The following is a 26304-nucleotide window of genomic DNA, read 5'->3' as shown; positions in this document are numbered from 1 at the left end:
AGGGTGTTCTGGAAGTCACAAGAAGAAAGCAGTTCAAGAAGGAAAGGACACAGTTGTGTCAAGACACGTGTCGAGCAAGAAGAGGTAACCATGGCATTCTCTGGTGACCTTGAGAAGAACTCTTTAGTAGAGTGTTGCAGGCAAAATCCTGGTTGTGGTAAATTCAAGCAAGAATAAGGGAGAGAAATTGGAGGTGGCAGAGGGAGAGCATTCTTTAAAGGTGTTTGTTCTTTGGGTGGTGGGGATGCACCAGGGCTCAGTAGGCAGATGTTTTACACTGAACTCCAGCCCCAATCCCTCTGTCAGTGGAGGGGGCTCAGGAGAGAAGCTGAGCCCCGGCCAGGATGGCACTAGAAAGCATGGCCACATCATGAAGATATAACTACCTGCTTACCTTAAGTGGCTCCCAGGTCCAGACAGTATTCTCCGTTTGCTGGCTCAGCAAAAAGTTTCAGAACGGCTTCAAGTCTTGCTTGGTGTTTTTGGCTCTGGTTGGCTATCTTGCACTTTGTTCATTTGTCTCCAGGAAAAACCACAGAAGGACAGATTGATTAATCTCAAAATACAAAAGGAAGACCCTAAAATGGCAAATGAAATAAACATTAGGGATTTGTGCTGTGCTACAGCAGCTTATTATAGTGTTGGCACTGGCAGAGTTTTCTGCCTTCGATGGTTCACAGAATGGACAGGTAAATTGACAGGTCATTTCATGGGTCTGCTCCTAATGAAGAGGAAAGCAGCATAATAGTAACAAACTAGTATTGATTCTCTGCGTTGTAAAATCCTACAATATTTTCTAATTCTTTATGTATAGAAAATCTTTGAAATGATGGTCCTATTACTTGTTGAGTAATTATTTCTACCACTTAATCTTCTTGCTATACTGCTGTGTGTATTTGATACTTTGTAAATTCAAATCATCATTTATATAGAGGTCAAATTGCCAAGACTCATTCTGAACTCAAAGAATGAATGTACCTTCTTCCAACAATGAAATTACTGCTTCTGATAATACTTATTTTTTGCAGTGCTAGGCAAGTGCTCTACCACTGAGCTATACCTCCAGCCTAATCTTTTTTTTTTAATTTTTTATTTGTTTTAATTAGTTACACATGACAGTACAATGACCTTGACATATCATACATTTGAATCAGATGGGATATAATTTCTCATTTTTCTGAGTGTACAGGTTGCAGAATCACATTGGTCATGCAGTCACATATATAACCACAGCAATAATAATGTCTATTTCATTCTACTATCCTTCCTTTCTCCCATTCCCTCCTCTCCCCTCCCATCACTTCTCTCTACCCAATCTATGGTGATGCTATTCTCTCTTTTTTTTCTCACATCTTCATACATGTATTTTGTATAACTATGAAGGTCTCCTTCCATCTTCCATGCAATTCCCCTTCTCCCTCCTTTTCCCTCCCACCTCTCTTCCCTATCTAGAGGTAATCTTCTTCCCATGCTCTTCCTCCCTACCGCACTTTGAGTCACCCCCTTATATCAGAGAAGACATTCGGTATTTGCTTTTTTGGGATTGGCTAACTTCACTTAGCATAATATGCTCTAATGACATCCATTTCCCTGCAAATGCCATGATCTTGTTATTTTTTAGTGCTGAGTAATATTCCATTGTGTATAAATGCCACATTTTTAAAAATCTATTCATCCATTGGAGGGCATCTAGGTTGGCTCCATAGTCTAGCTATTTTGAATTGTGCTGCTATAAACATTGATGTGGCTGTGTCCCTGTAGTATGCTGTTTTTAGGTCCTTTGGGTATAGACCAAGAAGAGGGACAGCTGGGTCAAATGGTGGTTCCATTCCCAGCTTCCCAAGGAATCTCCATACTGCTTTCCAAATTGGCTGCACCAATTTGCAGTCCCACCAGCAATGTATGAGTGTACCTTTTTCCCCACATCCTCGCCAGCGCTTGTTGTTGTTTGACTTCATAATGGCTGCCATTCTTATTGGAGTGAGATGGTATCTTAGAGTAGTTTTAATTTGCATTTCTCTGATTGCTAGAGATGATGAGCATTTTTTCGTGTATTTGTTGATTGATTTTACATCCTCTTCTGAGAAGTGTCTGTTCAGGTCCTTGGCCCATTTGTTGATTGGGTTATTTGTTTTTTTTGGTGTTTAATTTTTTTGAGTTCTTTGTATACCCTAGCGATTAGAGCTCTATCTGATGTGTAAGGGGTAAAAATTTGTTCCCAGGATGTAGGCTCCCTATTCACCTCACTTATTATTTCTTTTGCTGAGAAAAAAATTTTTAGTTTGAATTCATCCCATTTGTTGATTCTTGTTTTTAATTCTTGTGCTATAGGTGTCTTATTAAGGAAATTGGGGTCTCCATGTGATGGAAATTAGGGCCAACTTTTTTTTCTATTAGGCGCAGAGTCTCTGGTTTGATTCCTAGATCCTTGATCCATTTTGAGTTAACTTTTGTGCATGGTGAGAGATAAGGATTCAATTTCATTTTGTTGCATATGGATTTCCAGTTTTCCCAGCACCATTTGTTGAAGATGCTATCCTTTCTCCATTGCATGCTTTTAGCACCTTTGTCTAATATAAGGTAGTTGTAATTTTGTGGGTTGTTCTCTGTGTCTTCTATTCTATATCATTGGTCCACCAGCCTGTTTTGGTGCCAGGACCATGCTGTTTCTTTGTTACTATTGCTCTGTAGTATAGTTTAAGATCTGGTATATCGATACCACCAATTTTACTCTGCCTGCTTAGAATTGCTTTAGCTATTCTGGGTCTCTTATTTTTCCAGATGAATTTCATAATTGCTTTTTCTATTTCTGTAAGGAATGCCAATGGGATTTTGATCAGAATCGCATTGAATCTGTAAAGTGCTTTTGGTAATATGGCCATTTTAATAATATTAATTCTGCCTATCCATGAGCAAGGTATATCTTTCCATCTTCTAAGGTCTTCTTCTAATTCTCTCTTTAAGGTTCTATAGTTTTCATTGTATAGATCTTTCACCTCTTTTGTTAAGTTGATTCCCAAGTATTTTATTTTGTTTTGAGGATATTGTGAATGGGGTAGTTTTCCTCATTTCCATTTCAGAGGATTTGTCACAGAGTCCAATACTTTTGATTTAATTTTTTTTTCAAAAAAAAGAGGAAAAGAGTAGTAGTTGGAGAGGGAAGACTTTTTCTTTCTAAGATGGGAGCATAGTATGCTCATAAGTTGATATGACTAATTCAATAGAAAGAGTGAATGTGAAGGTGCAAGAGTCAGAAGACAGAGCTGCTGGAATCATGGGGTTTGGGGGCTGCTATCCCATGACAGGATTGGCTTTGGCAGGGCAGGGCACTTGCCCAGCAGAGTTGGCCAGGGCCAGGGACACAGATGCTTAGAGATGCATGGAAGTGGTGGTGGGAGCATGTAGTCCCTTTATGATCATCTCTTTGTTGTTCTTGGTGAGGTAAGAGATGTGGCCACTGAGAGGGAAGGTTGGGGGCTGTTTTCCAGTTTTGGGGAGAGAACAGAAACACTAGAGAGAGTGGAATTGGGTGTTTTTTGTTTTTCTCTAACCACCATGAGATACAGGACAGAACAGATGGAGAGACAGATTTAACCAGGATTGTAGTGTCACTGGGAGAGAACCTCAAAGTGAGAAAGGGACAAGGGAGTCAAGGGTATCCACCAACGAGTGCTCGTGGAGATTGGCTGTGGAGTAAAGTATACAAGAAGGGAGGAGAGGACATGAAGATGCTGGGGGACACGAGATGGTGAGGGATCTACTCTATAGGACTGTGGGTCTCAGGGGGTCATAGAGTTGTTGGAATTGGGGTCCTGGGGGAGTGAGATAGACAGAGGATATGGACCGAGAGTGGCTCCAGAGTGGGCATGGGGCCAGCAGCAGAGGGCTTTCCTAGCATACGCCAGGCCCAGGGTTTATTTCCCGGAACCAAAAAATAAAACACAACAAAAAACCCAAAGTGGGGTATGGAGGAGCTGCAGGTGTTGGTAATGATTTGAATTTAAGGTTAAAGGCATGACTCCAAAGGCGGCTGAGGAAGGAGGGGAGGAGGTCCAGGCTGCCCAGGCCAAGCTGGCCAGTGCTCCTGTAGATCAGACTGGACCCTTGGTCCTCACAGAGCATCTAGTAAGCATTATGTTGTCCAGGTACAGGTGCTGCAGCTTTGCTCGGGGAAGGGGCTCCATGGGGACATAAAGGATGAGAAGGGAGAAGAACAAAGAATCTTGTTTCACATTGAACTTTGAATTTTGACTGTTTAATTCTATCTCCCACTGTACAGTCATCAGCAATATGGAATGATTGCTCTACTCAATCAGATATTTTGTGTGAGTGTGCAACCTTGAAGCCATAGCCAGTCTTGAGGCCAGGGCCTGCTGAAGGACACTGTGCCTGGCAAATGAATTTTCCCTTTATTTGACTTCATGGGACTTTGTTTAGCACTGGTAACTTGCAGGTGGAAGCACAGAGGTATTTATTCTGTTCCCTATAGACAGACAAGGCTGGGGAGGGAAGCATGCCTGTGTGCCCTTTGAGGACAGGAATAGACAGGGACAGCCCCACCCTACTCTGTAAGGATGGCTGAGGTGAGCTTCACTTTGCAAGAGTGTTATGGTTTAGATATGAGGTGTCCCCCCACCCAAAAGCTCATGTGTAAGAGAATACAAGAAGGTTTTAAGGTAAGTTGGGCCCCATGGTGCATGCCTGTAATCCTAGTGGCTTGGGAGGCTGAGATAGGAGGATCTCAAGTTCAAAGCCAGTCTCAGTAATTTAGCGAGGGCCTAAACAACTTACTGAGACCCTGTCTCAAAATAAAAAATAAAAAAGGGCTGGGGACATGGATCAGGATTAAGTGCCCCTGGTACCCAAAAACAAAAACAAAAACAGTTTAGAGGTGAAATAATCGGGTCATGAAAGCTTTAATCTAATCGGTGCATTAATCCATTGACAGGATTAACTGAACAGTAACTGGAGGCAAGTGGGGAGTGACTAGAGGAAGTAGGCCACTTTGAGGTTTATATTTGTCCCTGATGAGCAGAACTCTCTGTGCTTCCTGCTTACCATGTCCTGAACCACTTTCCTCTGCCACACTTTTCTGCCATGATGTTCTGCTTCATCTCAAGCCCAAAGCAATGGAGTCGGCTGTCTAAGGACTGATACCTCTGAAACTGTGAGCGCCAAATAAACCTTCCCTCCTCTAATTGTTCTTATCAGGTCTTTTGGTCACAGTGATGAAAAACTTACTAAAATAACCAGTGTCTTCCATGGCTGTCCCTCCCTGGGAACTGCAGACTTACGCAGCTCCTAGCTCTTCTGGGGAGTTGGGTGTGTTGTTTTCTGCAGTATGTGATCATCTCTTTAAGTTTCTTTGCCAGGAAAAAAAAAAAAACCTGTGCTCTCACTGTCTGTGTATGTGTGTGTGTGTGTGTGTGTGTGTGTGTGTATGTGTGTGTGTGTGTTTTCCCATCCCTTTCTCCCTCTGTCTGCCAAGCCGACTGGTGAGCATCAAGCTGTCCAGGGATTTGATTTACTTGACGGGGTACAATGGGGTGTTAGAGTTTAGATGAATGGGTCATAGTTTAACCTCTTTTGAGCCTGAGTTTCCTGGTGTGTAGAAATGAAAATTATTTATATATTTTTTGAAGTGGCTAAAATGCTTAAATGAGATATTTATGAAAGTGCTTTGTAAACTGTAAAGCTCTAAAGTATGGTACTTATTACTTTTTGTTATCATGGTAGGTACAAATGAGTTCAAGAAAGATGAGAGAGAGTGGGGTGGGAAGGGACTCTATTTAATAGTGTAATTCTTAGAGGAGCCAGCCATTCTAGACCAGATTCCCATAAAAATCAAAATGGGAAGAAATAAAGAAAAGAAGTTAAAGTTCATTGCTGAAAAACCATGTTTTTTGTTTAACCTCTGTGGGAGGGTGGGTATTTTTTTTTAGTGCAGGAAAAGGAATATAATTCTGTTTTTCCTATCAGAGTCTTTTGATGTGTTGCCATGATTCACAGACTATGACTCACATGTTACAATTCTCTCTAATATATTACTAATAGTTTATATTCCTTAAAAAGGAAATAAGATGAAGGAGAGAGATTGCATAATTATTTTTTATTTCAGCTGATACTTTGGGTTTATTTGACACAATAATTTCAGGAAGAGAAAGTTTCTCACCCCTTGCAAAGAAAAAAAATCTCCTTGCTTTCTTCAGATGCTTGTCAACCTTAGTACCTTTTTTCCCTCCTGGTGTTAGAGATGGAGCCCAGGGCCACGTGCATGCTATGTAAGTGGTAAGTTCTCTACCAGTTGAGCTATACCCACAGCACCAACTTCAGTACTTTTGTGATTATGCTTTATAAACTACTATGTAAGAAATTAATTTTTCTAAGGCTAGGAAAAAATCAAAATTGATATGAGCCCTCATCTCCAAAGATTTCATTATTGTTAATAGTAATTCTAAAATATATTTCTTATATATTTTAAAATTATATTTGTTATTTTGAATTATATCTATCAGGTTTTTCTTCTAGTATTGAAAAAACAAGATTTTTTTCCCCTGGCATTGATCCTAGGACCCTGCACTTGCTAGGCAAGTACTCTACCACCAAGCTGTACTCCTAACTCTATCAATTTAAAAAATCAGCCAATTCATTGAAACACAATACACTATTTTCCTCCCACTCTTTTCATGTTACCAAAAGGATCAAACAAATATAATACATTAAGCCAATCATATTAAATTACTTTAAAGCACATTTCATCTATTCCATTTTGTTGAAGACTTAAGCTTTTGTACTCATACATATTCTAATCTGGTAGATTCAAAACCTGTTAGTGATTTGAACCTTGTAAGATTCTCTGTATGTCTCCTGTTGAATGTAAACTGTGAACTTCCTGAAGAATGAAGGAATTCATGCACATTTTTAGTTCAACTGTCTTGACTTCATTAGGCCAGATTTAAATTGACTTCAAACATATGAGGAGGAGGAAGAGAATGAATGTATACTTATCCAAGGAAATACAGTCCGTTATTCACTTTGCATATAAGCATTTGAAATCCATTCTAAGATATGGCAAGTTTGAGGAAACAGCCTCAAAAAGGTTAAATGACATGCCAAAGGTCACTCAGTAGAAGACTGACCAGTCTGACCTCTTTCCAACTTATGACATGACACCTAAATAAATATTCCACCAAACAAATGGATAAGCTTAATTGGAAGGGTTTTAAGAAGATATTCAATGCAGGCCAAAATTTTAATTTGGAGCCTCAATCATTTAGATTGGCATTCTGTCTTGATTAACCTAACCAGTCAATTTCTATTTCACTGGGTACCTATGGATTTGGGTCTTGAAGAACATGCACTTGGAAGGGGAAAAAAAATTCCTTTGAACAACACAATTTCAAAAAAATATTCAAAGAGCCCTTTTGGGTTGTGGCTCTCCCCCAGTGTCAGATATGAATCAGGCCCTGAATCAATTTCTCTCTACCTGGAAATTTCCAAGAACAACATTTGGAAGGAGACTGCAAATGGGCAGCAACAAAAATGGGAAAGCTCGATTGCAAGGTCCTCACATGATGTCACCTCCACTGGGTCAGCTCTTCCTAGATTTCCCAGTTGCAGCTTCTATTGTGGTTGGCCTGGACTCCTGTCTTTTGACAGTGATGTGAGTGTCCACAGCCTGGACACTTGCCATTGTCCTTCCTGTAAGGGACTCCTGGAAGCAAAAGAGGTGCCCTGAAACCAAACTGGGTTTTAATTTAATGGAACCAGTGCAGAAGCCATTTGATTTGATTCCCTATGCAGGAATTCTGAGAAGCTGAAGGGCACTTGCCAAGAAAACCTTAGTTTCTTGGAAGAAATTTATGGTAGCACTGTCTTCTAAGAGATTTCAACAGAAGTTTTTAATAAACCAAGTGCTTACTCCTCTCTAAAACATATTAAATATTTCATGTAAAACATAAAATATTGTGGGTTTTCAATAAACTCAGAAAAGGATATAATCCCAATTGTGCAGCTCAATAAGTTTTCACAATGCAGACACACCTGTGTAACCAATGCGAAAGCAGGAAACAAGACAATACCACTAACTAGAAGCCCCTTCCAGACCCTCTACTTTCCCTTCAGGGTAGCCACTTTCCTGACTTTGATACAAAAAAGATTCATGTTGCTTCTTTTTTTTTTTTTTTAAATTTTTGTTCTTATTAATTACACATGACAATAGAATTTATTTTGACATATAAGGAGTATAACTTCCTATTCTCCTGTTTGTACATGATGTGGAATTACATTGGTTGTGTATTCAACTATGCACATAGGAAAGTAATGTCTGATTAATTCTACTGTCTTTCCTATTCCCATTCCCCCTCCCTTCCCTATATTCCTCTTTGTCTAATCCAAAGTACTTCTAATCTCCCCCACCCCCCATTTATTGTGATATAGCATCTACACATCAGAGAAGACATTTGGCCTTGGATTCTTTGGGATGGGCTTATTTCACTTAGCATGCATGATAGTCTCCATTTCCATCCATTTGCTCTCAAACTCCATAATTTCATTTCTCTTTATGGTTGAGTAGTATTCCATTGTGTAAATGTACCATATTTTCTTTATCTATTCATTTATTGAAGGGCACCTAGACTGATTCTCTGTTTAGCTATTGTGAATTGAGCTGCTCTAAACATTGATGAGGTTGCATCACTGTAGTGTGCTGATTTTAAATCTTTTGGGTATAAACTAAGGAGTGGGATAACTGGGTCAAATGGTGGTTCCATTCCAAGTTTTCTGAGTAATCTCTATATTGCTTTCCAGAGTGGTTTCACCAATTTGCAGTCCCACCAGCAATGTGTGAGTGTACCTTTTCCCCCACATCCTCGCCAACATTTATTGTTACTTGAATTCTTGATAATTGCCATTCTGACTGGAGTGAGATGGAGTCTCAGTGCACTTTTAATTTGCATATCTCTAACTGCTAGAGAAGTTAAACATTTTTTCATATATTTGTTGACCAATCATATTTCTTCTTCTTTGAAGTGTCTGTTTATTTCCTTTGATTGGGTTATTTGGGGTTTTTTTTGGGGGGGTGTTAAGTTTTTTGAGTTCTTTATATGTCCTGGAGATTAATGCTCCGAGGTGCAGGTGGAGAAGGTTTTTCTCCCATTCTGCAGGCTCTTTTCATGTAATTGTAATACTGTGTTGCCCTTGCAATTGTTAATTTTATGTGTCCACTTGATTTGGATACAGGATGCCCAGATATTTGATGAAACATTATTCTGGTGTATCTGTAATGGTGTTTCTGGATGAGAATATTTGAATCTGTAGACTGATTAAGCAGATTGCCTCCCCAGTGTGGGTGGGTCACTTCTAGCTGTTGAAGGCCTGTGTAGAACAGACAGCAGACCCTCCTGGGGGCAAAAGAGAATCCTCCTGGCTAACTGTCTGAGCACTGGGATGTAGGTCCCCTGTCGCCCCACCCCCACCCCCCACTGCCTTTGGGTTTGGACTAAAATATCAGCTCTTTCTGGGTCTTGAGCTTACTGCCTTTTGGACTGGAAAACACCATCAGCTCTTCTAGGTCTCCAACTTTCCAACTACAGATCTTGGTACTTTTTAGCCTCCATAATTGCATGAATGAATTGCTTATAATAAATCTTTTTCTATAGCTATATCTACATCTATATCCATGCCTTGTTGGTTCTGTCCCTTTGGAGAACTTTCATATATACCTCCTTGCTTTTGCAATACAGCCAGGAGTCACTTAATGATGAACATGCTAGAAGGTACTCACACAAACCTGGATGGTACAGGTCAATTGATGTGGCCTCTTTTCTTTTGGTTCTGGGGATTACACCCAGGGGTACTTTACCACTGAGCTACATCCTCAGGCTTTTAAAAAATTTTCAGACAAGTTCTCACTAAGTTGCTAAGGGTTTCATTAAGTTGCTGAGTTTGGTGTTAAACCTGCGATCCTCCTGTCTCAGCCTCCCAAGTCAATGGGATTATGAGCATGTGACATCATGCATGGCTTAATGTAGCCTCTTGATATATCCAAAAGATGAGTTGATCACAAGGTTGCTGCTGGTGTAACACGGCAGGCTGTTTTATGTAAACATTTTTTTAAATAAGTAAAAGCAGTACATTCCAAAATAACAATAAAAGGTATAGTATAGGGAATACAAAAACCAATAATGTAGTTGCTTATTATCAAGTGTTATTTACTGCACACAATTTTATGTACTCTGGCAGCCCTGTGGGCTTGTTTACACATCCATCATAACACAAATGTGTGAGTAATGTTTTGTGCCATCATGAGAAAACAGCTACAATATCACTGCGAATTTTCATAGTTATATTGTAATCTCATGGAACCACCATCATATCTGTGGTCCTTTGTTGAATGACAATATGTGGCACATGACTGTATTTTTATTTAATGTAATGAACAAAGTCTGTGCAAATTAACAGACATTGAACAGAGCATCTTCTGCCACCTGACCAGTGCTGGCTTCATGAAAGAAGGTTCGGTTCATAATTAATTGCTAGGGAGTTTTAAATTAAAGAGACAAGACTCTAATTACTTTTAATACCAGCTCCGGGACGGCTGCTCCTAGCTCCCACCTCCAGCCACCTAATGCAGTAGCGAGGTTTACAGAAGAGACTAGAGAGAGAGGGAGAGCACGCCAGGAAGTGGACTTTTATAGGGGAACAAAAAAATTCCAGGGAAAATCCCATCCATGAAGGATGAGGGGGGCAGCATCTCAAGGTAAGGGGTGATGATTGGGTCTTCAGGTCAGTGGCCAGGCACTCCTCTGCACGAACAAGCCCTCGGACCTGGAGAAGGGTGGGGAAGGCTCTAACACAGCTGTGTCTAAGCGCCTCTCACCCAGCCAGGGAGGTCACTCAAATCATGTGCGAGGATGGCCTCCCACTGCATCTATGGTATCTGGAGTACTTAGCTGGTATCTGGCATGTCTTATAAATGAAATATTTATTTTCCTAGGATTATAATATTGCTGAAAATCAAAGTCTCTATAGGACCACACATTCCATTTTTCAATCAAGCTGAGTTGAGATGACAGAATCTACACCTTCACAAATGAGGATGATTACAAATGACTGAACCAGGGAATGCCAGATTCTACAAGCACCCTGAATATACCTGGAGCGGCACCCTGAATCCAAGCTAATAGCCAGAGGTACACCTAGGGAGTGGATGACTAACCTACTTATAATAACAAATGTGAAATGAGTTTTATCAAATAAAGACTTTGTGACTCCCTGTCATCCTGCAAAGCCCAGCTTCAGTTTAATCCTTCCTCAAATAGGAGTCGGGTGGAGGAGGCAGGAAGGAAATACATCTGGGGCTGCTAGGCTACCCCAGGCATTTCCATGATAATTCCCCACACTAATCAACCAATCAATCATTTACTGAATTACAATCCAAATGCCAGCCAAGACCTCCCTGTCCATCTGTCCCTGCATTCTTATAATATCTCAAAACCTCACACTATCCTTGACACAGAACTTGGCCTCTTCACTGGTTCCCACCAGAAAACCACCTATGCCAGGTGTTTGTGAGTTTTAATAGAATTTCACTGAAGGTTTGGGGTAAGGGTGGCTCATTGTAATATCGTGCACAGTAATCTTGTCTAATCCTCATTCCCTTTTTGCTTTCTCTTTTTCTTAGAAGCCCTATAAATTATTTTCCTGGTTAGAAACAAGAATACCCTGAAAGGTCTCACTCTTATCCTTCCTCTTTTTTTTTTTTTTTTGGTACCAGGGATTGAACCTAGGGGTGCTTCACCACTGAGCTACATCCTCAGCGCTTTTTGTATTTTATTTAGAGACAGGGTCTCTCTGAGTTGCTTAGGGCCTCACTAAATTGCTGAGGCTGGCTTTGAACTCACAATCCTCCTGCCTCAGCTTCCCGAGCCCTTGGGATTATAGGCATACACCACGGTGCCTGCTTATCCTCACGCTTATAAGCTCATCCAAGTCTATCTTTTTTTCTTCGTTCCACCCTCCCTCCCTCTCTCTCTCCCTCTCTTTCTTTGTTTCCTTTCCTACTGGGGATTGAACCTCAGGGTGCTTTACCACTAAGCTATATCCCCAGCCCTTTTTATTTTTTATTTTAAGACAGGGTCTCATTAAGTTGCTTAGTGTCTCAGTAAGTTGCTGAGGTTGACCTTTGAATTGCAATCCTCCTGCCTCAGCCTCCCTAGTCACTGGGATTACAGGTGTATGCCACCACAGCAGGCTTCACCCAAGTGTTTCTGCTAACACATACAACACTTTCCCGGAGAGACCTATGAAATAAAAATTTCTTCATCTTTTATATCATAACTGATGACATGATTTCTATATACTCAACATTAGACATAGGGAAAAATATAAGATATGATTCCTGGGCTGGGGGTACAGGTCAGTGCTTAGTGAGGCCTTGGGTTCAATCTCCAGCACCACAAAAGAAAAACAACAACAAAAAAGTCCATGATCCATAAGGACAAGACTGCCTGTCACAATACTACATCCTTGGGGCTTAGCATGGTGTGGAAACACTCAACCAATGTGTACAGAGCATACCCTGGGTTCAAGCCTTAGCACCTGGGGAAGGTGGTGGTGGTAGTGGGGAGAAGATTTCCTATTCTCAAGGCATTTAGAGTCTGAAGGGAGAGACAATTAATCTGCATGAAGTCCTTGGGAAATGCTTTGATGCCAAGCTGTTTGTGGTAATGTCCATGCCAGGGGTTGAGAGATGGGCATCTGGAGTCAGCAGCAAAGGGTGGGAGTGGAGGTTTGAGAGGGCTGAGGTGAGGGAGGATTTCTTTTAGGAGGGGCTGGGTTTGATTTGGCTGAGTGGTGGGAGGGGAGCAGTTTAGGGTCAGGACATGGAGTCAGCATGTATGAGTGTCTACCAGGAGGACACTTGCTGAGTACTGTGAGGATACACTTAGCCGGAATGATGGGGTGAAATTAGGAAGGACACCAAAAGCCAGAGAGATGTGGACCTTGGGGCCAGCGATAATGGAGGTTTCCTGAGGAGGTTCTCTGAGCAGAAAAGTACAGGCAGGAAACTACATCTGGAGGCCTTGGGACAGCTGTGCATGATTCCCTGGAGGGACAGGGAGGCTGCCACAGCCCATCACCCAAGCAGATGGATTAGGAGGAACCTCTGCAGATGACAAGCCGAGTTTGGGGAAAAAGAGAAGCATTGTCACACTCGACCTTCAGTTGACTGCAGGAATGAAGAAAAGGGACATGTTCCAAGAATGACAGTCATTACTTAACAAGTATCTGAGGCAAATCAGCTAATTAGAGAGAAAAGTTTTGTTTTGGCTCACAGTTTTGGAAGTTTGTTTGAAGTTTTGGAGGGGACATGATCAATTGCTTCTTTTGCCTGGGGCATGTGGCAGCTTGTCATGGCAGGAATAGGTGACAGAACAAAGCCATTCGCCTCACACCTCACCTCTGGGAAGTGGAAGAAGGGGAGGGAGACGGGGCATGGGTGCCTCTGCCTCAGTCGCAGACACGGTCACTGTGACGGAAGACCTCCCACTAGGCCCCATTTCTGAAAGGTTCCACTACCTCCCAATAGTGCCATGTTGGGGACAAAGCTTCTCGTTACATGGGCATTGGGGAGACACTGCAGATCCAAACTATAGCAAGCAGGGAGATTAAAAGGCAAACCTGAGAGAAAAGGAGGCATTGTCAAACTCAATGTCCAGTAGGTTGCAGGAACGAAGAAAAGGGGCACGACCTTAGTGAGGTGGGCCCTGGGTGTGTTTAATTGTTTAATGTGCTTCTTCATTGAGGTATTCACCTTTTCCTCTGAGTTCCTCTCTTGCCCTCCTATTGTTATCTTCTGGGTTCATTCCTACCATGACCTCTACACACCACCAGCCGTATGGCCCCCTGAAGCTCTGCCTAGACAAGGGCTGAAGGGCTCCTGGTAATACTGAGAATAAATAAGTGACTTGAGCCTGTGTCATACTGGGAAGGAAATCCTCTCTGTGTTATGGAGAACCTACAGTTGTTTGCTCTAAAGAAAGGATTCACCTCCCTCCCTTCTTCCTTCTCTCTTTCTTCCTTTCTGGTTTGATCTTGAACTCCTGGGCTCAAGGGATCCCCCTGACTCAGCCTTCCACAGAGCTGAGACTACAGGTGTATGCTGCTTGTGCTGGGATTTTAAAATTTTACAGTGCTGGGGATTGAAACCCGGGCCTATGCATGCTAGGCAAGCACTCCATCCACTACTGAGCCACGTCTCCAGCCTAAGAAAGGGATTTTAAAAATAATGAATTAATTTATTTGAGTTAGGTATATATGACAGCAGAATGCATTTTGATTCATTGTACACACCTGCAGCACAACTTTTCATTTCTCTGGTTGTACATGATGTAGCATTGCACCCTGTGTGAAGTCATCCATGTACCTAGGGTAAGAAAGGGATTTTTAACCAGGAAGCAGGGATGGATTTCAGGAGGTCCACAGACTTAGGAAATGTACTAACTTCTAGCATTATCAGTCTCTGTGACTTTGTCACTGGTAGACATCACAGATGTTTCTGTCGCATTATTTTTTTTTAATACCCTGAATTATCCTTTGCACTCATTGCTCCTTTATAATACCCATAGTTATATTACACCCGATGACAATCTTGTTATTTAATGTGTTAATTAAATACAAAAATTTAAAACAAATGTTTTTTTCCCTTCTAATTCTATGTATTTTACTTTTAATTAATATAGAAGCATCCTTAAAAGAGGCATATAGGCAGATGTAGTGACATGTGCTTATAGCCCCAGATACTCAGGAAGCTGAGGCAGGAGGTTCCTTTGAGCCCAGGAGTTCAATGCCAGCCTGGGCAACATAATAGTGGTGAGAAGGTCTGTAGACTTCACCAGACTACCAAAGAAGGTTAAGAAACCCACTAAGTTCTCATCAATTTGATCTAAACTGTGTTCCTTTGCATGGAGTTTCTGCAATACACTGTAAATATGACTCACTCATCAAAGAACTGTCAAAACATGGGACTCAATGGAGTATGGTTGCCTGGAGACTGAAACCCAATGAGATTATTACTTTTTTTTTTAAAGGAAAAGAAAGCATCTGTGCAATGCCGATATAAGGCTAAGGTAAGCTTCTTGCTGTCACATACCTCAAAAGACCACCCTTCAGGGGCTGGGGATGTGGCTCAAGCGGTAGCGCGCTCGCCTGGCATGCGTGCGGCCCGGGTTCGATCCTCAGCACCACATAGAAACAAAGATGTTGTGTCCGTCGAGAACTAAAAAAAAATAAATAAATATTAAACAATTCTCTCTCTCCTCTCTCACTCTCTCTTTAAAAAAAAAAAAAAAAAGACCACCCTTCGGAATCTCCACCCTAAAGAGTAGTCAGAAGGCACTCTTCCCGCCCCACATCAGGGGGATCAGCACACTTTGGAAGAGTTGTAACAACCCTCCTTGGCTTAAAATATTTATTTATTTCCTATTTAAAGGGCATGTGCTTGGTGCAAAAAATTTCATGATGAGCCTCAGTTTCCTCATGAATTCGTACAATCTACAGCTAACAAAGTACTTTCATACTTGTAATTTAATTCTCACACCTCTGAAGTTGATAAAATAACCCCTGTTTTACAAATGAAGAAGCTGAGGCTCAGAAAAGGGAAGAAACGTGTTCATGGCTCATGGCAGAACCTGGCCTTGAAAGTGAACCCCATGTGCTGCTTCTGTGGGTTTGGGAACTTGTGCCATGCCTTGGTGTGGGGACAACCCCTCTGACCTGCTGCTGGGACCAGTTTCTCTGGTGCCCATGTTATTGGCTTACCCCGAGATAGTGGTTGGGTACAGGTGTGGTTTGTGGCTTTGTCAGGGCCCCAACTTTCTTAGTTAAGCCACATCAGAGTAGCCCAGAGGTCACATGTGATGGAGACAACCACCTGGGAATTTGGAGAAACTCAGGAAGAACTCTGCAGAATGAATCCTCAATATGTAGTGTGAAATTACTAACTCTGTTTGCACTTTAGGATCTGGGGAGGTAGCACGGCCTCCAGAGAGGTATATCATAATGGAAGAGATACATTTCTCTGAGCCTACTTCAGTCTGGGGAAAATATTTCATTTGACTCTCTGCTATAGTTTAGATCTTAAATGTCCCCAACGGCTCATATGTTAAAAGCTTGACCCTTAGGGTGACACTGTTGAGAAGAAGAGGAACCCTTAGGAAGTTCAGCCTTGTAGAGGATCTTTAGATGATTGAGGGAATGCCCTTGAAGAGAATTGGGGAATCTCAGTCTTTTCTCTCCTTACTTTCTGGCCGCGAGGAGAGTGGTTTTGCTCTGCTACCCGCTTTGCTATGATATTCTTACTGTCTTGCCACAAAGCTACAGGGCCAGTTGATCATGGGCTGGAACTCCAAAATTGTGAGCCAACAAAAACCTTTCCTCTTTATATGTTGATTATATTATCTCAGTTATTTTGTTGTAGTGACAGGACACTGACTAATAATATCACCCAATTCATTTTGCCTCTCAGTTAACCTTCTAATTGCTATTTTAATTTCCCTGAAACAGTGGTTGACTTCTATAGACTGATTATCTGTGTTGATGTGGCTGAAATAGAAGAGGATTAATTCAGCTTGGGACATCTGAATTTATGGAAATTCTCAAGTGATTTGCCCAGTAGTAAGACAGATTCAATCACATTACATAGAGATACTAAGACAAATGTAGTACTTAAAGAAATCTAAGTTGCCAACTTGAACCTTGTTACAAACATGATTCTGTGGTGTTTTTAAAGTTTGGATGTTCAGGAAAACTAAATTCTATTTTTTTTTTGGTTGTCTCAACAAGATCAGACCTATAAAAAGACTAAGTGTTAATGATTTAATTGCAGACCTCGAGGAATGTTCCAGTTACAAAGAGTGCTACGTATTCTACTATGAAGTAAAAAATTTAAAAATCAATTTTGTTGCCTTCCAGAAAAAAGAAAGTGCAATCCTAGAAACTGTACCAACCCTGTCACTGAAATATCAGGTGAGCAGTTCACACTTAATAGATTCTATCACGGAGGTTTTCTCTGTTCTTGCAAATGCTTTTGCAGGATTGGAAAGCTAAAAATAGAGATGAAAATAACATCCATCACTTAAAATATACAAAATTGTGAAGGTCTGCTGGGCACAGTGATTTCAAGGGCTGGAGATTTTCTGCTGAATGCTAGCTATTTTAATGATCCTCTAGATCTTTCAGGTTACAGTGCTGCTTAGCACATGACACTGTCAAGCATTTTAACTCATATCTTATCTTTAGTGGTTGAGACCAAATACCGTAGTCCCTCAGTATCCTCAGGGGATTGGTTCCAGGACCCCTGCATGAATGCTCAAAACCCTTATGTAAAATGGCACAGTATTTGCATATAGCTTCTATCAGTTATTTGTTTATTTCTATCAGTTATTTATATCCTTCCATATACTCTAAGTTATTTCTAGATTACTTATGATGCCTTATACAATGTACATGTGAATAGTGGTTACACTGGATTATTTAGGGAGTAATGCCAAGAAAAGAAGTCTGTACATGTTCAGTTCAGATGCAATCAGGAAAAAATTTAAATCCACAGGAGATGGAAACCATGGATCTAAGCCATGGATATAGAGGGTCAGTTGTATATGTGGCATTCCAAGGGAGGAAGAAAAATCTCATTCATAGAGTATAAGCTGCCTTTGATTTGACAAAGCTAAATTCCAGTTAAATTTCTAGTATATAATTATATGACCTTGAAAATTGTTTTACACACACACACACACACACACACACACACACACACACACACATATAAACCCCTCCGTCTGTTCTACCCAACATGATGAATATTTTTTGCTTGAAAAGGTTTTGAGTACATTTAAGGGATGAAAATCTCTGTTATTCTATTCTAGTTACCCCCACATGTGTGAAGGTTGGCTATAATGGGGGGTCTAATGGTGAGTGCGAAAGTGTCCTCACCTTTGAATCAACATGACCCCCAGCTTCTGCATTTCTACTTGTCTATATCCTAATTCCTGGTTTCTGAGACAGAAAATTTCTCTGTTGCAGTTTGGGTTCTGTCCTCTAGTCTGGGAGAAGCAGGTTATTTAGATGAAGGCTGAGGACGTGGAACAAATCTTTGAGGAGGGAGAATGGGTTGCATAAGAACCAAACTGACTCCCTCCTGCTGGGGGACTGTTGGTCTACGGAGGTCTGCAGTAGTTTCAAGTCACTCACCTCCTCAGCTGAGAGAACAGGGCTTTTAGAGGCAAAAGAAGTGGTAAGAAGGTGTCCTCCAGAGTCTCTTGCCTCTCTACACCTCCACAGGTGGGAGACTCCTGAAAATCCAGCTGGCCCTAGCATTTTAGGGGCCACCATCTAAAACACAGAGACAGAAGCCTTTGTTTCTTTACAGAAACAATACGAAGTATCCACCCAAATATTTTCTTTTGAAGTTGTGTTGACTGTCGCTTATTCAATATGGAATTTGTTGACTGAAACAAATGTTTCAGGTTCTCTCAAATAAAACATTTGCCAAATTAAATGCATCCTTTGGCCAAATTTCTTTCAACAAAGCAGTTGGAATGGAGTCTCTTATCTTATTGGGATCACCTAGACATTCTGTGCAGACAGCTCAGGGGTTGCTGACAAACCCGTGCAGCAAATGGCCCACTTGACTTTGGCAGCAAAGACTTTGACCTAACTGTCCCAAAAGGCACCAATGGCCACGGGGGAGGCAGCTGGGCTGTCATGTGACTGGGTATCATTTTCCAGTTTGCTGCTTTGGAATCATGGCTATGACTGGGAGATTTGCTGCTGTCCTTGGAAGAGAGCAAATTTGTTTATTCCCATTTCGGTTGTTATGTCACTCCCCCCAATCCCCCCACAAGATGTGGAAAATGAGACACCAAGAGAAAGTAATGTGACTTTATAATAATAATTTTTATTTTGTCATTTGCTGGGTTTCTGGAAGTAGGCTGGCTCAGCCCTCGTAACCTGTGGCCCTCCTGTGGTAAAATGTGGAGGATACTATTCCTCTTCTGAAATTTTGCCTCTTGGAATTTCCTGTGGGCTGCAGATTCTGCCAAATTAGGTGGCAAATTGACTTAGGTTAATAGCCTAGGCAAATCTCTTTCTCCTGAAATGGCTCAAAGTTAAGGTAGGTAGTTTCAACCTTATGTCAAATCACTGGGATAAATGTGTCTATTTCCCCTTCACTCTGCACTAGGTGGACATAAGGATAGACTCTTTTTGCTCTCCAAACTCTCTTGTTTTTGGAAAGTCTCCAAATATGCTTAACATCACCTCAGCTTCAACCATCATTAGCATTCTGTCAGGCTTGGTTCATCTATTCATCCCTTTTCCTTTTTGCCCTGAATAGTTATAATTCTAGACATTGTGATGTTTCATGTTTAAATTCTTCAGTATGCTTTTCTTGGGGAAAGTTATAATGACATTATTCCAAAATTAACAATAATACTAGCCATGCTACTAGCATCCCAGCCTGTAGATGACCTGTCATGGAACTTCTCAGCTGCCATAATTCCGAAGAAACACAAGAAAGATGGTTTCCTGTCCCCCTCACGTGCTCTGCCATGTGAAGTTACAATGAGAAGGCAACCATCTGAGAACCAGGAGGACGGTCCTCACCAAGGATTCAAGCATGTTGGCACACTGATCCCAGGTTTCCCACCATAAGAACCATCTGGAGCATGAGGACTAGAGGGCTGGAGCCCTAGGTTCACAAAGCTATGCCGGAGAGGCAGAGACATTGGAATTTTGATCACTAGCGAACAACTACTGTTTTGCTGCATCTCTGAAAAATACATCTCAGTGTTGACCACTCCCAAACCAACAAACAAGAATAGTTCCTTGGTGCAATCTATACCAACTCCCTGTTCAAAAATTTCCCCTTTACAGTCCATTTATTTAAATTGGTGATCCCAACAAGACCTATTCATTATATGGGTTGTATAACCTTGAAGTCTTGAATAGGAGAACAGAGGCCATAGGGCAGAGGAGTGTGGCTACCTCTTTCTCAATGAGTTTTTCCTTTTAAAAAAAGAAATTCTCGGGCTGGAGTTGTGGCTCAAAGGTAGAGCGTGTGCCTAGCATGCGCGAGGCCCTGGGTTCTATCCTCAGCACCACATAAAAATAAGTAAATAAACAAAGGTATTATGTACAACTAAAAAATGAATATTAAAAAAAAGAAAGAAATTCTCTGTGGATTCTCTCTGCCATTACTTTATCTGGATACAAGTTACCTACAGTTCCCATTTAAATATTTGTGTCCATAGCTATAGAAAAGTCCTCCCTTTTTATGTCTTCCTTACTATAAATGAAGTAGCTGGCATCATTTAAAGAACATTATGGACATCAAAAGAAAAATAAAAAATAATAAGCTACAGAAAAGAACCCAGAGTGTATAACATCATGTTCACAAACCAGTTATTGACCCTACAATAGCTAATATGATTAGTAAGCTAACAGAGGAGTATTCTTTGCACATCCTGGTTTAAGAGCTATTTTCTATTTCCAGGAACCTGATACAGCTTTGTGTGGGTTTCCTTCCTTCCAGCTACCTATCTCCATGTGGCCAGAGCCTTCCTTTTCCCAACACAAGACAACATCTTGCCCTTCCCTAAGAACAATACAAGAACTTTCCTCATAAAAATCCCATATTTTTGCCTGATTCAAATCATCCTGACATCCCTCTTCCCCTCCCTGGGAATTTCTGGCTTTTCATCTGGGAGGACAAGTCAAACCCTCAACTGATTCATAAGGGAGGACTTATCTTGGCCTAGTCTGTCATCTTTGCTTAGTTGTAAAACATTCAGTGGCAATTCATAGCTTAGTGTCCTCATCTATGAAATGGGCATCTGTTGCAGTCTATGCCATTGTTATAGTTTGGATTTCAAATGTCCCCCAAAGGCTCATGTATTTCAAATGTCCCCCAGTGCAATGGTGTTCAGAGGTAGGGCTTTTGGGAAGTGATTGGATGATGAGGGGGCTAACCTCATCTATAGGTTAGGTTTTTTTCTTTTTCCCTCCCTCCCTCTCTCCCTCCCTCCCTTCTCTCTCTCTCTCTCTCTCTCTCTCTCTCTCTCTCTCTCTCTTTCTTTCTTTCTTTCTTTCTTTCTTTCTTTCCTGGGGATGAAATCCAGAGCTCCCATTTGTTAGGCAAGTGCTCTATCACTGAATTATGCCTCTAGCCCTCATTCATGGATTAGTCTATCAATGAGTTCATAACTGAATGGAATATTAGGAGATGGCGCCTAGTCAGAGGAGGTGGACCTGTCCTTGAAGGGTATATTGTTTCTCTCTCTCTCTCTCTCTCTCCTTCCCAGCTGCCATGAGGTGAACAGCTTTGCTCTTCCATATCCTTCTGCCGTGATGTATGTACTGCCTCATCACAGACTTATAGCAATAGGACCAAAGATCATGAACTGAAACCTCTAAAACCATAAGCCCAAACAAACTATTCTTTCTTTAAGTTGCTCTTATCATTTTGTCACAGTGCTGGAAGCTAACTCAGTCACAGACTTGCTGTAAGGCTGAAATGAGATTCTCCATTTAATGCTGTCAATGAATGGTAGCAACACTGATGGTGGTGGTGGTGGTAATGCTGATGATACTGATGATGCCCACTCAAGAATTTCTCCCCACTTATCCACCTACCACCTGACCTTACAGGGAAATAGTCCTGCAAAGGTCTACTGCTATAGTTTGAGTGTGTTCTAAATTTGTGTTCCCCCAAATTTCTTGTGTTGGAATCTTAATTCCCAAAATCATATATATATATTTTAGCTGTAGATGGATACATATTTTTACTTCATTTATTTATTTTTATGTGGTGCCTCAGACATGCCAGACAAGTGCAATACCACTGAGCCACACTCTCTACCCCCTCCAAAGTCATACATTAATGGTATTTGGAAAGTTAAACCTTTGGGAGGTGATTGAGTCAATCAAACAGGTTAATCCATTCAAGGATTAATAGACTATCACAGGAGTCATGTTTTTATAAAAGTGAGCTTTCTCTGCTTTACTTATTCTGCTGATCCATGCAATGCCCTCTGCCATATTATGATGCAGCACAAGGCCTTCACCAGATGCTAATCTGATGCTGGCACCATGTTCTTGAACTTCTCAGCTTCCAGAATCCTGAAATTCTTCTATTCTTTCTTTCTTGTTGTAGATGGACCCAATACCTTTATTTCATTTATTTATTTTTATATGGAGCTGAAGATCAAACTCAGAGCCTCACACATGCCAGGCAAGTGCTCTACCATTGAGCCACAACCCCAGCACCAATTCTTCTATTCTTTAAATAACAAAGTCTCAGGAATTTTGTCATTGCAACAGAAAACATGTATATTACAACAATAAAACATAAAGAATTAAAAGAGAATTTGTTAGGTAGAAATATTTATTGCAAAGAAAACATGAAGCATGCTTGAGATGGGCAAACTCCTGGAGTCAGTTGTCTACAAGTGTCAAGATAATCAGTGAAATGGGAAAACTCCTTTGCCATGAAGAAGGGGAGGGAATATATATTTTCCTTCTTAAAAGAAGGAGTGCGACCAGGTTCAATGGCACACTCCTGTAATCCCAGCTACTTGAGAAATGAGGCAGAGGATCATCGTTCAATATTATCCTTGGCAACTTAATGAGATCTTGTCTCAAAATAAAAATAAAAAGTTCTCAGGGCTATAGTCACTGGTAGAGTGTTTGCCTAGTGGGCACATGGTTCTGGGTTCCATCCCCAGCACTGCAAAAAAAGGAAAAAAGAAAAAAAAAGAGAATGTCAGCTTCCTGATACTGCAACAAAATACTGTTGATAACCAGTTTATAAGGAGGAAAGGCTATTTTGGCTCACAGTGTCAGAGGTTCCAGTCCATGGTCATTTGTTCCCATTGCTTTGGACCTATAGTAGAACAGTACTTTTTACCAGGAGTATGTGATGGAAGAGACTGCTCACCTTATGGCAGCTAGGAAGTGAAGACAAAAAAGGGGAAGGTGCTATGGTTCCAATACCCCCTTCAAGGGCATATCCCCAGTGACCTGACTTCTTCCCACTAGGCTCCATCTCTTAAAGGATCCACCACCTCCAAAGCCCTTTACACATGGGCCTTTATGAGATGTTTATCCAAACCATAACAAGAAGAAAAGAGAATAGGAGGCAGAGGAGAGTGCCAAAGTTGAAAGGAGCCAGGGAGAGTGAGAAAGTCTGGGGTTTGATCAGGGAAGTTCGCCAAGGCTCCAGAGAGAGAGAGAGAGAGAGAGAGAGAGAGAGAGAGAGAGAGAGAGAGGAGGGAGGGGGAGGGAGGGAAAGGACACCTCGAGAACTGTGATTTTTAGTGTTTTTCTGGAAGTTGTTGGTATTTTTGTATTGTGAGGGCTCTCATCCATTCTTTTCCCTCCCTTCTAGCCTCCGTTAAAGTCTACTAATTTCAAAATGTTTTGTGCTTTATATAGGAGGGATTTTGAGAATGTTAGAGTGGAGTGGGGCAAAGAGAGAAGTACATATAAAAAAGGGATTAGGAGAACAGGATTTGCATAAATCTTTAGATTTCTTTCTTTGGAAATGTGTTGGATTTCCACAGGCCATACTAGCGTATTCCAGAGGAAGTCTCTGCTGACATGAAGGTTAAACTACTGACATTTCAGTAACCTTGAAATACTGATGAAAGTATCTACCTATGCAGTAAAAGGGAGGGATCTGGTTCCCTCAAGATCACTACAATAACAAACAAACATTTAAGAATATAGTTACCAATGCCCTTGGATACAGAATTCACTTTCCTAATATAGTAACCAAGCCTTTTCTAGGACACATTAATTTCCTCAACATTTTATCTGAAAATTTCTGAAGAAGACAGATTCTTATAACAAAGAGCAATTATAAAATGTTCCCCTTGCAAAGTCTGTATACTAGAATGAAGGCAATATCTGTAAAGAGCAGAGGCAAAAATCTGTTCTCTTTTGTTTCAGGTCCATGCTCCTCTTCTGGCCCAGTTATCTGAGTAATGGCAGGTATCACTGCAGGTGCTCTCCTCTCTCACCTCATGTCTCTGCTTACAAATGTGTCCCTGTTCATATAGGAATGATGTCACTGACCCCATCTTGCTGGGACCCAGCACTGACTGAATCTCCTAATCCCATGGCATGACTGTTGCTGCTGTACCTGATAGAAGGGTCAGCAGGTGCCTGAGACAGGGGCAGGGATTGCCTGCAGAGGTGGGGAAGGCCGTCTCCTGAATCAGATCCCATTGGCAGTGGGCTTTCTCCCACGGAGCTCACTGATCTTTCACCATTCAGACCACAAAAAGCCGGAAGCCATCTGTTTTCTTCTGTCACTTATCTCTGCATTCCAAGTTTCCTGGGAGAGTTTCCAGGAGTTTCAGATCACAGAGCTTGTCATTAGCTCCAGGCACTGCTGGGACTCATGAGACCCTAAATGGGCTGGGGACTGTTTGGGATAGGAGATTCGAGCAGGCAAAAATGGAGAGTATTCCATAGCCACAGTGACCACCATCTGTCCAGCATTTGCCTTGTGCCAGGCACTGTTTTAAACCTGTGTGTGCTTGGTCTTTTTTGCTCCTCACTATAATACTGTAAGTGGGAATAGCAATCCCATTCTCTGATGAAACAACTGAAGTTTACAGAGGGTCCATGACTCACTCTATCACTGGTTAATTTAGAACAGGTCGGTATGATCCCGAAACTTATGCTCTTGATTATACTATCCTGCTTCTTTTTCTGGATTTGGGGGTGCCATGTTCAAATCTGCTTAAAATTCTGAGAAGGGAGAATGGGGTTCCCATCACCATTATTTTATAGAGAAAGTTCTTCTCAACTTTCAAGACTCTAGGTCTCTGGTGCTATTTTGGGTTCTTTGGTTGGGACAAGGTGGGCTGGGAAATTTGTTTCTGCTAAGAATTAGGGGATGTGGAGAGTTCTCCGACTTCTGGACAGCTTTTAGTCCAGGTGATCTTCCAAGGAACCTGGAGGAAAACTCCCCCAAGTGCTTTCACACATTGAAGCTCCCCATAATGTTGGTAGGATCACAAACAAAAATACTTGATGTCCAGTTAAATTTGAGTTTTCTTTTTTTAATTGGTTGTTCACAACATTACAAAGCTCTTGACATATCATACTTCATACATTAGAATCAATTGGGTTATGAACTCCCATTTTTACCCCAAATACAGATTGCAGAATCACATCGGTTACACATCCACATTTTTACATACTGCCATATTAGTGACTGTTGTATTCTGCTACCTTTCCTATCCTCTACTATCCCCCCTCCCCTCCCCTCCCATCTTCTCTCTCTACCCCATCTACTGTAATTCATTTCTCTCCTTGTTTATTATCCCATTCCCCTCACAACCTCTTATATGTAATTTTGTATAACAATGAGGGTCTCCCTCCATTTCCATGCAATTTCCCTTTTCTCTCCCTTTCCCTCCCACCTCATGTCTCTGTCTAATGTTAATCTTTTCTTCCTGCTCTTCCTCCCTGCTCTGTTCTTAGTTGCTCTCATTATATCAAAGAAGACATTTGGTATTTGTTTTTTAGGGATTGGCTAGCTTCACTAAGCATAATCTGCTCTAGTGCCATCCATTTCCGTGCAAATTCCATGATTTTGTCATTTTTTAGTGCTGCGTAATACTCCATGGTGTATAAATGCCACATTTTTTTATCCATTCATCTATTGAAGGGCATCTGGGTTGGTTCCACAGTCTAGCAATTGTGAATTGTGCTGCTATGAACATCGATGTGGGAGTATCCCTGTAGTGTGCTCTTTTAAGGTCTTCAGGGAATAGTCCAAGAAGGGCAATAGCTGGGTCAAATGGTGGTTCCATTACCAGCTTTCCCAGGAATCTCCATACTGCTTTCCAAATTGGCCGCACCCGTTTGCAGTCCCACCAGCAATGTACAAGAGTACCCTTTTCCCCACATCCTCGCCAGCACTTGTTGTTGTTTGACTTCATAATGGCTGCCAATCTTACTGGAGTGAGATGGTATCTTAGGGTGGTTTTGATTTGCATTTCCCTGACTGCTAGAGATGGTGAGCATTTTTTCATGTACTTGTTGATTGATTGTATGTCCTCCTCTGTGAAGTGTCTGTTCAGGTCCTTGGCCCATTTGTTGATTGGGTTATTTGTTATCTTATTGTCTAATTTTTTGAGTTCTTTGTATACTCTGGATATTAGGGCTCTATCTGAAGTGTGAGGAGTAAACATTTGTTCCCAGGATGTAGGCTCCCTATTTACCTCTCTT

Source organism: Spermophilus citellus (genome assembly GCF_964194105.1).
Source record: "Spermophilus citellus genome assembly, chromosome: 6".
Taxonomy (NCBI): Eukaryota; Metazoa; Chordata; class Mammalia; order Rodentia; family Sciuridae; genus Spermophilus; species Spermophilus citellus.
This window is presented reverse-complemented; position numbering follows the sequence as displayed.